Source organism: Balaenoptera borealis (genome assembly GCF_965194805.1).
Source record: "Balaenoptera borealis genome assembly, chromosome: X".
In the NCBI taxonomy this organism is placed as follows: Eukaryota; Metazoa; Chordata; class Mammalia; order Artiodactyla; family Balaenopteridae; genus Balaenoptera; species Balaenoptera borealis.
In genome coordinates this window covers 26,183,960-26,200,733 of record NC_138881.1, presented here as the reverse complement: position 1 = coordinate 26,200,733, position 16,774 = coordinate 26,183,960, and the positions used below count along the sequence as shown (strand labels likewise).

The window sequence follows — 16,774 nt, the reverse complement described above, 5'->3', positions numbered from 1 at the left end:
CACACGGGTTTGAGCCCTGGTCTGGGAAGATCCCACATGCCGCGGAGCCACAACTAGGCCCGTGAGCCACAACTACTGAGCCTGCGCGTCTGGAGCCTGTGCTCCGCAACAAGAGAGGCCGCGATAGCGAGAGGCCCGCGCACCGCGATGAAGAGTGGCCCCCGCTTGCCGCAACTAGAGAAAGCCCTCGCACAGAAACGAAGACCCAACGCAGCCATAAATAAATAAATGAATAAATAAATTTAAAAAAAAAGAAAAAAAAATAGGCAGAAGACCTAAATAGACATTTTTCCACAGAAGAAATACAAACGGCCAATAGGCACATGAAAAGATGCTCAACGTCGCTAATTATTAGAGAAATGCAAATCAAAACTACAATGAGGTTCCACTTCACACTGGTCAGAATGGTCATCATTAAATACTCAACAAATAACAAATGCTGGAGAGGATGTAGGAGTCCCTCCTACACTGTTGGTGGGAATGTAAGTTGGTACAGCCACTATGAAAAACAGTATGGAGGTTCCTCAGAAAACTAAACATAGAACTACCATATGACCCAGCCATCCCACTCCTGGGCCTATATCCAGACAAAACTATAATTCAAGAAGATACATGCACCCCTATGTTCACAGCAGCACTATTCACAATAGCCAAGACATGGAAACAACCTAAATGTCCATTGACAGATGAATGGATAAATAAGATGTGGTACATATATACAATGGAATACTACTCAGCCATACAAAGGACTGAAATAATACCATTTGTAGCAACATGGATGCAACTAGAGATTATCATCCTAAGTGAAGTAAGTCAGAAAGAGAAAGACAAATACCACATGATATCACTTATAGGTGGAATCTAAAATATGACACAAATGAATCTATCTACGAAACAGACACAGACTCATAGAGAACAGACTTGTGGTTGCCAAGGGGGAGGGGGTTGGGGGAGGGATGGAGTGGGAGGTTGGGGTGAGCAGATGTAAGTTATTATATGTAGAATGGATAAACAACAAGGTCCTACTATATAGCTCAGGGAGCTATATTCAGTATCCTTTAATAAACCATAATAGAAAAGAATACAAAAAAGTATATATATGTATAACTGAATCACTTTGCTGTAAAGCAGAAATTAATACAATATTGTAAATCAACTATACTTCAATTAAAAAAAAAGGAAAAAAAAGACAATTTGTTAGGATGTTTCATTTGTTTCATTCTGAAATATATGCCAGGTCCAGGAAATAACTTGTCTTTGCTCCTAAGGACTTCCAAAAGTGTAGCTTCTAGAGTCTTCTCAAAGGTATCAATAATTTAATAAAAAATTAAAAAGAGCATTCTAAATCCTGGGGTGTTTTCTCCTAAGCTTCTCTGGATAAGGTGAAATCAGAGTTATTATTACTAGGCCAACCTCAACCCAGGGCACTTCCCTAGAAGAGAGTTGATCTTGGACATCCAGTAATCCACGGTTCTCAGACTTAATTCCTTCATCTCTTTGTATCTCTTGCAGAATGTTAAGACATAATGAACACAGCTTTCTCAAAGTAGATTCTTTGAGAATAATACAGCGAGCATGTATTGAGCCCTTCCTTCTTAGGCACTTGGTAATCAAGAATAATAATAACAACAGCAATAATAATAATGGCCTATTCTACTTGTAAAAGCTGGTAACTCAGTGGTGTAGAAAGAAAATTATGAAGCAAAGTGAAAAGTGTCATGATGGAAGCATGGGCACAGTATTATGAGAGCACAGAGGAGAGTCTTAATAATTATGCGAGGGTGTCACACCTATAAGTATACACATGGATTCTCACGTTTGTCCTAGAATCACTCATACTTTCCATCACTAAGGTGCATAGTGAGGGATTTTTAAATTCACATACCTAATACTCACCGGACTCTCCCCTGACCATATGCTAAGGAACACTAAGTATTTCTTATCAAGGGCAGGTTATGTAACAGATCTTTGATTAGAGCCTCATTATTAATGCCAGGGGTCATTAGTAGCAAGCATTCGTCAGTGCTTAGACACAGTAACTCAAGAGGACACATGTTGGGAAAATGCTATTTCCCTGACAGCCATTTGATTTGTTGTCCATCTATTACATGTGAATTATTACAGTTAGATTCAGTAAATTGTGATCTTTGCTTAAAGCTATCAATTGTCGAGAACGGGGTTAAGCCTAGGTTTGTGAACAAGTATCTTTTCTTTAACAACAACAAAAGCAACAAAAAGTCTTTGCCCGCTGAAGGATTCTGGTTCAAAGTTAGGAAAGGTAGCTTTATCAATTATACCTACGGGGATGAGTCACAGTAGTTAAAGTACCATTTTATTCCTCCTAAAGACAACAAATAAGCAGTGCCATGGCAACTAAATGTACAGTTCTTTGTGTACACAGTTAAAGAGTTCATGCATTGCTCAGAAACCTAGAGAAATCACAAAGTATAATTTTTCTCTCTTATATCCTTGACACCATTTGTTAGATTACTACCGAAATGTTACAGTAGCATTGGTTGCGGTTTAAGAACAGAGGGATGCTAGCCCAAGAAAGCACTGCATGCTGCTTTCCTAAGTAAATCTTGCTAAAGAGAGTGTCTTTTCCTATTAATTCTTGATGGAGATGAACATTCCCATGGCTCTGGGCTCACATACTTTTGTTGGACCCTATCTGAGTGAGATGGAGCTGGTGGCCTGGAATAATGTGCTGGAACACTACCACAATCGCAGCTCTCTAAGGAGGATTTCATTAATCCACTCACGGATCCGTGGTAAAACCATGAATATACCTGAGATGATTTTTTTTGTTTTTGATCTGACTACAAAGAAAATTTGCTGAACAAATTGATGGTGCAAATAACATTGTATACTACATGTCTTCCTTGAATAATGTTAAGGAAATAGGGGTCTTAAACTATTTGAGAAATAAATTTGGAACACAAACAAAAAATGCCCTTCCTACATGAGAGCTAAATATGGTAATCAGAAAACAGAAGTGATGCTTTCAAGACCTAATTAATAAATGGCTTTGTGAAAAAAATCCTTTGGATTAGCAACACTGGAGTTCTTTGCTTGAATTAGCTACAGGGCCTTCACATATGTTGCTTCCTCTACCTGGCTCCCTGTCCCTTATCTCTCCGCCACAGAATTTTCCATAGCCTTTAATCATTTACTAATTTTTGTGAGTATTTTGTTAATATATCTCTCCCCCAATAGACTATAGACACTTTTGTATTTGTTCATTGTTGCCTACCTACTACTGTGGCCTGGTTCACAGAAGGCACTCAAAACTTATTTTTTGAAAAAAAAATATTATACACACACACATTTTGTGATCTCTTTCTCTGGGGAGTATCTTGTGGGTAATTAATTCTGTTCAGTAATTTAGCACCATAAAAGAATATTTTTGCAAGCATTATATTTATAGTCTATATTTCATAGAATGTTTACAGTAAAAAATAAACTTCACAATTAGTTCTTTTGGTTTTAAGTTATGGAAACCTGTTTGAACTAGTTTTAGCAAAAGGTAGTTTCTTAAACGCATATATGGCTATCTCACACAATCCAAGGGCAGGGTGATGGTGTGAAATGGAGCCTTATCCAAAAACTGTGGAGAAACCAGAATTTGCTCTTCATATCTCAACTCTGCCTCTCATTATATATTTGTTTCATTCCTTTTCTCCCTCTCTCTCTCCACACCCCCACCCCCGCCGGTAGAATCACTTCTTGGTTCTATTTCTAAAGCACATGTCAGAAGATATCTACTGCCAACAGCCTGTGAGTTTGCAACATTGCCATTTAAGAGCTCAAAGTTTCACTGGATGATCATTTCCCAGTTCTAACTCTAAAATCCTGAGAATGGACTCAGATTAGCTCAGCCTGGGTCAGGAGCCAACTTCTGGCTATATCTCTACAGATGAGGTGGGGTCACTTTGTAAAAATGTGTTTGCTTCCACTCTAACCATTCAAAAGGAAGAGGGAGGAGGAAAAACCAGTTCCCACAGACATGGGATTGCTGGGAAGGCAAAACCCTGCAGAGGGTTGTATGAAGAAGAAACCTGGTGATCTTTGCCTGCCACTTGCATCGACATCCTTACGGTTATCTTTTATTATGCGTTAATAAAGAAGCAGGCATTGAAGACTTGGTTTGGGGGGGGGGGAACTGTTGTATCTCAATATGAATAATTTCTGCATTTCAGGGATAAAAATAATGGAGGCAATGGAGACGGAAATTGAACATTTGGGAAGCAGCTGCATGATCCGATTCATTCTTCTCTATACTTTAAAACTATTTTTTCCTTATGCACAATAATATAATGAGATGAGATGTGAGAAGATTTTCTGATTATTCCCTTTATGACTATGTTGAATCTGTGATAAATTTAAGATGGAAGTAGGGCTGGGGATATCCTGGGCACTTGGGCACAATATTGGTTAATCTCTTTAGAATATGGTAATAAAGGCAGGCAGCCATCTTACAAAGGGATTATAGTGGGGACATTTCACAAAGTAAGAGTGGGATGGCCAGAAAAGCTGCCCCTCTGTCCTTTCAAATCAGATGTGAGGATAATCACAAAGATAACTATCTTGGCTTTCCAATGATAAGCAAGGCATCCTGTAATCATTCTATGCCTGATTAACTTTCACTGGTATTGATTTTAAAAGACATTTTTTTCATACAGAAACTAGAAGTAACTTTCAAAGAGAATAAGATCTCTTGGAGAAATGACATTCTCAATAAAAGAATTTTAAAAGAAGTCTCTAAACAAGGACATTGTTCCTACTGGCAAATGATATGACACCCATAGAAACATGGAACTGTATACTTTGAAGATTCCTTCGAGAAATCATGATTAACCCTTTATTTTTACAGACATGAAACCTAAAGTTCAATGATAAGGAGACATTTGTCCAAGATTCGAGAATATTCTAGGGAAAATAATCTAAAAAATTACTATCTAAGTATATTTAATGACAGCTAGTCTAGTGGTAAGAGCAAGTAAGTTTAGCTCAATACATGTATAATCAAATATAAGAAAAAAATCATGTTTCCATTCAAATAATGAAAATGAAACTTAGGTTCCTTTTTTGAGATTCATTCATTTATTTAAAAAAAATTACTGTTCTTACAAGTTACATGAAGAACTGTAATATTTTTGCTAAAAGTTTCAAATTCTTAAAATTGAATGAGGTCAATGGCTATTTAGGACAGGGGTCAGCAATCTATGGCCCATGCCTGTGTTTGTAAAAAAAAAAAAAAAAAAAAAAGAGTTTTATTGGAACACAGCCATGCCTATTCTTTTTTGCATTTTCTGTGGCTGCTTTTGTGATGCAAAAGCAGAGCTGAGTAGTTGGGACTAAAACTATATATCTCACAAGACTAAAATATGTACTATCTGGTCCCTTTAGAAAAAGTCTGCAGATCCCTGTCTTAGGGCAAGTTTCCAAATGGCCATCTTGTAGCAGTCATGGTTATTTCATGAATATCAATTAATTTACCTTAATTATTCTAAAATTGTTTCATAATCAAATGTTATATTGCATGTGACATGCATATAAGTATCTAGTAATAAAAACAGTCAAGCTTTTCTAGTCATAAACAATATTCCAATCTCCTATACACTTTTTTTTTTGGTGTTTGCATAGGTATATGTTTTCTTTTTAGCCTCAGGTGGCTTTTATTTTACTTTATTTTTTTAAATTGAAGTATACTTGATGTACAATATTATATAAGTTACAGGTATATAATATAGTGATTCACAATTTTAAAGGTTATGCTCCATTTATAGTTATTATAAAATATTGGCTACATTCCCTGTGCTGTACAATATATCCTTGTAGCTTATTTTATAGCTAATAGTTTGTATATCTCAATCCCATACCCCTATATTGTCCCTGCCTCCTTCCCTCTCCCCACTGGTAACCACTAGTTTGTTCTCTATATCTGTGAGTCTGCTTCTTTTTTATTACATTCACTAGTTTGTTGTATTTTTTAGATCCTATAGACTTTATAATGTTGATTTACTTATATTTCTCATATAAGAAAAAATTCTGCAGGCAGCACTTGAAACACATAAACAATGGTTGCTACTATAAAAAATGGATGCCACAGGCACTTATCTATGCCGTGATGATCTTCAGACTATAATTGCACATTTGAGACATTAACAAAAATATTTTAGAAGTCACTTTTCCTAAAAAATGCTTTAGTTTATCATAGCTCTAAAGGAATGTAAAGCAAAGGTAAGAAACCTATGGGCCACATACCCACCTTTTTGAGAAATAATAGAAGACAATCCTTTGTTATTTAAAGGATACAGGTTTGAAAATTAATGACTTAACACTCCAATCCATGAATGTTCTTATCGGTCTCCTACTATGTGGCAAGTTCTAGTTAATAACTGAGGTTATAAAAAGGATAAGATATTATCTCTGCTTTTGAAGCACTGACAGTTTCTTGTACTTTATATTTACTAAGAACTTCTGGGACATTAACTAGCACAGTTATTTTAGTTAATGAAAGCTGCAGCTCAGAATTCCTCTCTAATGAATTCATGTTTGTAGGATGCCAGTATTTTCTAGTAAACCAAGTGTTTGTTTTATCACAAAATTATTTCTTGGCACCACATCACAAAAAACCTTAACTTCATGAAGAATTAAACATACTGATAGCCTTATACTGAAGAGTTTGGGATAATATGGGAATTTGTTTTCTCTGAAACAACATAGCAGAAGAGTTGCTCTATTTTCAAAAATGCCAAGTGGTACATCAAGGTCAAATAAGACTGTTTTCACCAAAGAAATTTATCCTATGTTTGTAACATCACAAATAACTACGAAGAGAATGTCTTTAAAACCATGAGATGTTAGATATGGATGGGATATTACAAATCATTTTACAGCTTAAGAGTAATAAGTCAACTGAGGTGAGGTCAGAGGCAATTCCATGGTATTTGGAGAAGGATGAGAGGCAAGATACCCCTTGGCCCATGGCTTAGATTCAAGAATTCAAATTTAGATTTGGTATCATTTACAAATGAATTGATATACTCACTCAAAGAGCTATTGATAGAATTAAAAAAAAGATACTCATATTTATATTTGTGTTAAATTACAAGTACATACCAACTACGTGGTACAATGAATTGATATTTTAAAAAATTAATCTCACCATTATTCTTTTGAATAGCACAATAGATGTCATTTTTATGGTACGGAGTTAGTAAGTTACATAGGTACATTATGAATATCAATTTGTGGTGGCGGGTCCTGCTGGCCGGCGCCTCCCTCCCGCCTCCTCCTAGCTCGGCTGGCTCCGGACGCCGCCGCCAACGCCGCCTCGCCGCTTCTCGGAGCCGCAGCCGCCCTCGGCCTAAGAGGTTTAAAAATGGAACACTCTGATGCAGCACTTAGTACCTATTACCAGGCATTGCTCGGCCCCCGAGATCCCAGACTAAAAGGATGGTTTCTTCTGGACAATTATATCCCTACTTTGCTCTGCTCCATCCTATAGTTGCTAACTGTATGGCTGGGACCAAAATATATGAAGAATAGGCAGCCGTTCTCTTGCCGGGGGAGTTTAGCGGTGTATAACCTTGGACGCACACTGCTCTCTCTCTCTCTATGTTCTGTGAGTTAGTGACGGGAGTATGGGAGGGCCAATACAACTTCTTCTGCCAGGGCACACGCAGTGGAGGAGAAGCAGACGTGAAGATCATCCGTGTGCTCTGGTGGTACTACTTCTCCAAGCTCATCGAGTTCATGGACACCTTCTTCTTCATCCTGTGCAAGAACAGCCACCAGATCACAGTGCTGCACGTGTACCACTGCGCCTCCATGCTCAACATCTGGTGGTTCCTGATGAACTGGGTCCCCTGTGGCCACTCTTATTTTGGTGCCACGCTTAACAGCTTCATCCACATCCACATGTACTCGTACTACGGTCTGTCGTCCGTCCCTTCCATGAGGCCGTACCTCTGGGGCAAGAAGTACATCACGCAGGGGCAGCTGCTTCAGTTTGTGCTGACCATCATCCAGACCAGCTGCGGGGTCATCTAGCCGTGCGCCTTCCCTCTTGCTTGGTTGTATTTACAGATTGGATACATGATTTCTCTGATTGCCCTCTTCACAAACTTCTATATTCAGACCTACAACAAGAAGGGGGCCTCCCGGAGGAGAGAACACCAGAAGGACCACCAGAATGGCTACGTGACGGCCGTAAACGGCCACACCAGCAGCTTTTCTTCCCTGGAAAACAATGTGAACCCGAGGAAGCAGCGTAAGGACTGAGGCCCAAGGGTTGACAGCTTCTGAACCACGTCGTCTGATTGTAAGCACATATGAATTGTGCCCAATGCTCGTTAACAGCTGCTGTAACTAGTCGGCCTACAATAGTGTGACTCACGTAGGACCTCTTCCATCAGTTCCAAACCCCTAGAAAATGTAGACAGATTATCCAAGTAGGCATAAGATGTTTAACATTTCTGGGCTCTCACCGACCCCTGCACTAGACTGTGGAGGGCGTGTTGTTGTAGTACACGACACTGCTGTTGCCTTATTAGTTATAGCATGATAGGTGCTGAATTGTGATTCACAATTTAATAACACTGTAATCCACACTTTTTTTTTTTTTTACTGTAAATCATGCATGTGATTGTAAATTTGTATAACGTTGTTACAGTAGAGAAACACACATGCCTTAAAATTTAAAAAGCTTATTAGTTTAAATTAGGGTATGTTTCAAGTTTTTATTCATTTCTAATAGCTCCGTTCAGAAAAATCAAAGACCGTGATTTATGAAACTATCGTGTGACACATAATTTCAAGTGACTTGTACGTGTGAAATCAGCACCTTCAGTTTTGTAATACTGGCTTTAAATCAGGCAGGTTCAAATCTAGTAGAACAGTCAGTTTAACTTTTTAATAGATCTTTTTTTTTTTGAGTGCCACTATTAATAATGTAAAACGGGAGGGGGGTTCTAAAGCAGTCTTGATGAAACTTAAAATATATATTCTTTGTCTTCAGGATTTTAGGAAGTGTGTAGGATGAGTAGGCCGTTTTAAATTTCAGAAGTGCTAAGTGTTTTTATACAGGAGACAAAGCCCATTTTGCTTTCCACTTGTGAGAGAAGATATATATTTTCCAAGAGAGATGATTAAATGTTTACCATTTGACAGAGTCCCATAGATGAGCAGTGGGGAACTGGTTGCCAGGGTCCAAATTTGGATTGATTTCTGTACTGCTATCTGTTTTGACACAAACTTCTTTTGAAAATGTGCCTAGCTTACCAAAATGAATAAAGGTGGGGAAAGGACCTTAAATTTAAGGTAAAATTAAACAGATAGCTGCAGCATGAGAGAACTGGGAAACTGGATAGAGATGGTTTGTTTAATGTAAATCTAATAGCACCTGTAATTTTTTTTTTCCTGCTTTGAATCTAAAGATTTGTTTAGAAATACTTGTTTAAAAATAAGACCGCTTATCATAAAATCATGTCTCACACCCTAGAGGCAGTGATCAAACAGATAAGGACTGTTGCCTGTGTCATTTTAAAGTGTTGGAGTTTAGCCTCTGAATACCTCCTCCCTTGGAGGAAAAAACATTCATTGAACCACTCATGACACATCTGAGAAGGTCGTTGACAATGTATAAATGAATTGGTGGTTTGATATTTATGTAAATATCAGTTTATCATGCTTTAATTTTGCACATTCATATTATAGGGAGCCAGTTGGTTCTCTTAATTAGTCTTGTGGGTTTTCTGTCTGGAAGGAGTCACAGCATCTGTTTACATTTACCTTATCAAATCTAGAATGTATATATTTGTAAATGTATGTCTTCCTAGGTACTAGCTTGCGAATGTCTTTACATATTTCATTACAAAAACTATAACATTCAATAGTGTGCTGTCAGAGTGTGCTTTATTTAGCTCATCTGCATATACCCACAATGTTAAATAATGTCTATACATTAATCATTAAAATGTTTTTGATTAAAAAAAAATTGTAACCTTGACTTGGCGCATGTCATTTTTTTACATTCTAAGAAAAAAAATAGACATGGTCTTGATTTACCTAAGTGTTTAGAAGCCACAGAGGAAGTGGCATGCTAAGGTGGCATGGCCATGAAGGAATGAGACTGGAACTAAAGCCTGAGATCCAGATCCAATCTAGCATACAGTCCCTGCATTTATGTATATTGGTATTAGGACCCCAATGAAGCCATATTCTTGTTGAAGTAAGATATTATATCATAATATCCATACCTACCCATCCCTCAACTACAATATACTGCACATAGTAAGTATATATTAAATGTATGCTTTCTTCATTCACATTGTAACTGACTTCCCCAATAATTTGGAATGAGAGGATATTAAGAATAAATCACTAAGGAAACAATGGATTGTCCGAGGTAAATTATCTAAACCAGACATTTGATCCACTGTTGGATCAAATATTTGGATCAAATATCAAACCAGATATTTGATCCACTGTTGCAGTTTTGAAAAATGAGAACTACAAGAACACATTTAGGTCTGTGCTACTCATTACCCCAAGTGGAGAGCTATTATTATGAGCTTAACTCAGGTCAACTTAGGCCTCAAACCCTACTTTAAATGCCTTTCTTGCAGAGGAACCAAGTATCAAAACTAAAACAAACCAGAAAAACTACTACACTTTGATTGTAAGCATGAACAGCAAGTCTGAGACCTTTCTTTTGTTGATTTGAATAATTACTTTAATTTTTACTATAATATTGATAGTGTAGACCTGGCCTCACTGTAAAAGATAGAAAAAGGAGGAAAAATACTCATAGCATACATACATAAAAAATATATCCCATTAGGAAAATGGGGAAAATGTATAGAAGAGGGAACTCGACGAAAAATCATGAAAATTTTCAACTTCACTACTGATCAATAAAATATAAATTAAGATTAGACAAGATTTCAATCACATTTTTTTATCATACTTATAAATGGCAAGGATATGGAGAAATAGAAACTCTTAGACAGTGCTACTGCATATACAAATCAGAACAACTATTTTGAAGAACAATTTGGAAATATATGTCAAACACGTGCAAGTCTTATTGCTTCATGCCTCCACTTGTAGTTATAGACCCTAGGGAAACACTTATTCCTGAGCATAAAGATGCAGGTACGTGAATGTTCATTACAGTATTGTTCATTATTGCCACAATAACAAGAAAATCTAAATTACCAATCATAATAGATTAATAAAAAATGAGTAATATTTATTCAATGGGCTATTATAGAGCAGTTAAAATGGATAAACTTAAGCTACAGGTATCAAACTTGATAAGTATCTAGACATAATGATAAACAAGGGAATGGAATTACTCAGAACAGAATTACAATGGAATACTACACAGCCATAAAAAGAATGAAATTCTGCCATTTGCAGCAATGTGGTTGGACCTAGAGAATATTATGCTTAGTGAAATAAGTCAGAGACAGAAAGGCAAGTACTGTATGATATCACTTATATGTGGAACCTAAAAAATAATACAAATGAAGGTATATGCAAAACAGAAACAGACTCAGATATAGAAAACAAACATGTGGTTACCAAAAGGGAGAGGGAAGGGAGGAGGGACAAAGTAGGGATATGGCGTTAATAGATGCAAACTACTATGTATAAAATAGATAAGAAATAGGGATATTATTTATAGCACAGGGAACTATAGCCATTATCTTATAATAAACTATAATGCAGTATAATCGTCAAAAACAATCACTATGCTGTTCACATGAAACTAATAAAATATTGTAAATCAACTATACTTCAGTTTAAAAAAAGACATAATGATAAACTAAAAAAAGACAAACTTCGGAAGAATAGGTGAGCATAATAGCTTTATATAAACTTTAAAATATGCAAAATTATGCTCTATATTCTCCACATCTATAGGAAGTGAAAACTGTTAAACATGCATGAAAACAAACATCGAATTTAAAATAACAGTTACTTCTGTGGTGAAAGTAGGAAAAGGGAAAAGAAAGAGTACATGGAGAACTTGGAATTTATCTAATGTTTTATTTTCTTTTTATTTAAAGTAAATATGGCAAAATGTTAAGATCTTATAAAGCTGAATGAATGGTGGATACATAAATGTAAATAGTATATCAGTGTTTTCAAACTGTGGAATGATACCCGTATTGTGGGTCTGAAATCACTTTGAAAGATTGAGGCTTATATTTTTAAAAAGAATAAAGTAAAAAAAAAATAGGAAATATCAGTGTAAACTGCAGTACATCTAAGCAGTGTTTTGTGGATAGTTTGCTTCAGTTATTCGTAGATTTATGTATGTATGTAAATGTGATATAAAATAGGTTTTCTTACTCTGAACTTTGGGTAAAAATGTTTTAAACGTACTGCATTATATTATTCTGTACCATTTCTATCTTTTCAAAATATTTCATATTTAAATTTAAAAAAATATATTATTAATCGAAAATATTGGGAATCAGTAGATTTTTAAAAGACAGCTATAACTTTTAAATCACAGAAAGAATTAGGTCTGTTTAACCACTTATAATGTTAAATATATTTTTAAAAATATTGATATCTCAAAAGGATAGATGAGTCAGTGAACATGAAATTTGAACTCAGAGTCTCTGAGTTACAATTTAATGCTTAGTTCTCTGAGTTAAATTGCTTTTTATAAATCAAAGTTTTTCTAAATCTTAAATCCCATTCAGACATGTTTATTTTGCTGCATTTCAATTAAAGCTTAATATATTGGCATTTTAAAGTTAGTTATCATTTAGGTTTCTTGGAGATGTAACTCTGGAAATGTAATGAGAAATCCTTACATGATGAGTAACCATCAAAAACTAGATTAAGAGAATAAATGAGAAAGCAGGCCAATGACTTTTGATCCTTATATTTATATATTTTTTTCTTATTTTTCTCTACTAGGACAGGGTTTCAAAGCTTCCACAATAGCCAATATGCTTGGCCTCTGATACACACAAATTATTTACTCCATTTATGTATCACTTATGTCAGATAGTATGTTAAGTTCTAATAAACTGAGTGGGAGGTGGCAGGGGGAGGAACCTGTATAAAATAGTTCCAAAATGAAGCCCTTATCCTGTGGAAACCTTTCAGAAAATATACCTATGATTTCAAAACTGTGTTTATGTGTCTTCATTGCAGAAGGTATTAACAAAAGCCAGCTCATATACATTTCCATTTAAAGTTTTCTTAGTGTCATTGATACTAGTTGTAAATTATTAAAATTGGAAGATATTGAATGAAATCAAGACGACCACAGACTATATTGGCATTAATTAGCATATCCTTGACATCTAAATTTATCTATTCTAATAAGCTATATAATGCACAGAAACACAATTTTAAAATGCTTTTGTAGTAACAAAATGTATTTATCACTGAATTTATACCTTTGGCACTCAAAAAAGATGCAGATGGGCCATAATTCATAGGGTCTATATATCTTCCAAATTTGTGTGTTTGCTTTATTCATGTCTGCTGCTTTCAAAAAGGATTTTGGGATAGATTGTAATAAAAGGCCCATGCAATAGGCTTGTTGACCAGAAGATAAATTATCTAAAGCATTACAGTAAGGAAGAGAAGAAATAGTTATTGAGGGGGTGGGTGAAGAACATATAATTATACAATAGTATTAGCTAAGAATAGTTACTTTAATTATCTACTAAATTTAGCCTGTACTTCCTGGAAGTCAAGACAAATTTTTAAAAATCAGTATGAATCGTATATGTCTAGTTGTAGTTAATCAGGATCGATAAATTTGAGTTTTAAATCTAAGGGACACAACTTTTTTAAAAAAATCATGAATTTTTCCATAAGGAACACTCAACAACATAATGGATGACATTTTGAGTATTCAATGGGGTTTTAGAGAAGTCATTGAAACAGTCTTCCCTTGACCATGTTGTATGTCAAACCGTGATAAAAAGCTAAAGGGGATCTTGTTTGTGTAGCTCAGCAGGCTGTATATTACAGATCTACAATGATTCTATCTGTAATAATTTATAAGTTTGGCAGCTAACAAACTTGAGGAAAAACTATTGTTTGAAACAACCTTGGTAGACCAAAGGGGGTGGATTATTTGAGAAAATGGATACTTCAGATGAGAAGAATGTTTTTGTTACCTAGTATGGTAAACTGAATATTGGCCCCCAAAGAGAGCCAGGTCCTAATCCCTGGAATTTGTGAATGTCACTTTATATGGCAAAAGGAACTTTGCCGATACAATGAAGTTAAGGATTGTGAGATGGGGAGATTATCCTGGATTATCCAGGTGGTCCCTAAATTTAATCACAAATCTCCTTTTGAGAAGGAGGCAGAGAGATTTGACTACAGAGGTAGAAATCAATGGGTTACTGAAGCAAGATGCTATGCTGCTGGTTTTGAAGATGGAAGAAGGGACAAAGGAATGTAAGAAATGTAGCTCTAGAAGCTCGAAAAGGCAAGGAAATTGATTCTCTCCTAGAGCTTCCAGAGGAAGGATAGCCCTACTGACACCTTGATTTTGGTCCAGTAAAACTGATTTTGGATTTCTGACTTCCAGAACTTAAAGAGAATAAATGTATATTGTTTTATGCCACCAGGTTTGTGGTAAGTTGTCACAGCAGCCACAAGAAACTAGTCTACCTAGGATAACATGAAAAATATCTTTACCAAAAGTAAAATATTTTAAATATTTTTTAAAGTATCATATGCCATAGGATACTTGCCCAGTGTTACAGTCTGAATGTTTGTGTCCCCCCCCCACCTCAAATTCATATGTTGAAATCCTAGTGCCCAATGTGATGGTATTAGGAGATAGGACATTTGGGACGTAATTAGGTCATGAGGGTGGAACCCTGATGAATGAGATTAATGCCCTTAAAAAGAAGCCCTAGGGCTTCCCTGGTGGCGCAGTGGTTGAGAATCTGCCTGCCGATGCAGGGGACACGGGTTCGAGCCCTGGTCTGGGAGGATTCCACATGCCGCGGAGCAACTAGACCCGTGAGCCACAACTACTGAGCCTGCGCGTCTGGAGACCGTGCTCCGCAACAAGAGAGGCCGCGACAGTGAGAGGCCCGCGCACCACGATGAAGAGTGGCCCCCGCTCGCCGCAACTGGAGAAGGCCCTCGCACAGAAACGAAGACCCAACACAGCCAAAAATAAATAAATAAATAAATAAATAAATAAATTTAATTAAAAAAAAAAAAAAGAAGCCCCAGAGAACTCCCATGTCCCCGCCACCATGTGAGGACACAGGAAGAGGTCTGCAGCGTGGAAGAGGGCCCTCACACAACAATGCTGGCACCCCGAACTAGGACTTCTAGCCTCTAAAACCGTGAGAAATAAACTTCTGTTATTTATAATTACCCAATCTATCGTATTTTTACACACAGAATGCAAGGAAATCAATTGCTGATTGCTTGGGGGTGGGGTTGAAAACTTACAAGCTAATCAGCATATTAAAATCCTAAGAGGATAATTTCAGGGCTAGTTATGAATTTTCTGGTTTTTCTTGTTGTATTTTAGATAATATTAGTAGTATTCTCTTATTGCACTTTTGGTAACATTTTCAGTATTCTCTGGGAAATTAAGTAAAAGGCTGACTCTAGAATATAAGGCCCAGTGGGAAAATAGGGCCTCTTCCTCCTCTCTAGGTTGAAAGATTGGATCTTATTTGTAATTTACAAAATCTGTGGTTTGCAGAGCAGCTGAACCAACAGGAGGCAACACCATTCTTATTTGAAAGCTGATTTCCTTTAGTAAAGCGTCAATACTGGCTGTGACAAAACAGACAAGAAACAACAGTTCTTCAACTGACAATAATATGTTAGTGGGGATCCAGGTTGTGAAGCAGACTACCTGGAGTATTCTTCCTTAAATTACTGATACCAAACCACTTTAGGAGCTCTAAAGAAACAAATCCACCAGGGCATAAGCCTAGAGCGTCCTGCCCTGTTTCTCAAGAGGCTGAAGCAGGGTTGCCCAGTGCAGGCATGAGAGCTTTAGAGTTTAAAAAAAATGATGGAGCCAGCAGGATGAACCCAGAAAGTCTGATGTATCAAGCCTCTAGTGAAAGTTTCTCTGGTGGCTGGCTTTGAAATGCAGAAATTCAAGCTGTATAGTTGAGTTTCCCCTGGATGTTGGCTGTTTGCTAATGCATGATAACCAGCAGCTCCTGACCTAGATGAACTGCCCCACTGACTGCTAGAGATTGCCATCATTAGGGACCTTGCTTCCTCTGTGCTCCCAGAGGACCCTGCATCTACTCCTGTACATTTTCATATTTCACTGAAGTTATTCATTTACCTGTCTCTTCCACATGCATCTTGGCTTATTTCTTTTTGTGTCTCTAGCACCGGCATAGTGCCTAGTATTTAGAAAAAGGTGAATAAATGTTTGCTCTATAAATGAATGGAAGGAAACTCCGGATAAGTCTTCTGACAAAATCATTAGCCAGGATCTTTAAATTCTAGGAATCTTGAGGCTGATGGGGAATTTGACAACGCAGGGATCAGGTTGTTACCACTTGAACCCACTTATCAAACTTGGCATCACTAAAAGTGATAATCAGACACTAGGGAGTCACTGCTACCTGCTCCTGTAAACCCTACTGAAGTTCTCCCACTTCACTGGGATTGCTTGGACTGGAAGCTCTATGCGGACAGGCACTTATTTTTACTCATTTTGATATTAGAAGAATATAGAATAGTGCCTAACATATAGGTGATCCGTAAATTGTTATCCAAT

At 36.7% G+C, this 16,774-nt stretch overlaps 1 protein-coding gene and 1 pseudogene across 2 annotated transcripts in view; one reads left to right on the top strand and one right to left on the bottom strand.

The window, feature by feature from the left end:
- IL1RAPL1 (interleukin 1 receptor accessory protein like 1) overlaps window positions 1-16,774 on the bottom strand; it is a 660,460-nt gene that overhangs the window by 330,200 nt on the left and 313,486 nt on the right. The window lies entirely within an intron of this gene.
- Window positions 14-15,239, top strand: LOC309621129 (very long chain fatty acid elongase 5 pseudogene; annotated as a pseudogene). Its single transcript has one exon. The product of its transcript is annotated as a very long chain fatty acid elongase 5 pseudogene (transcript).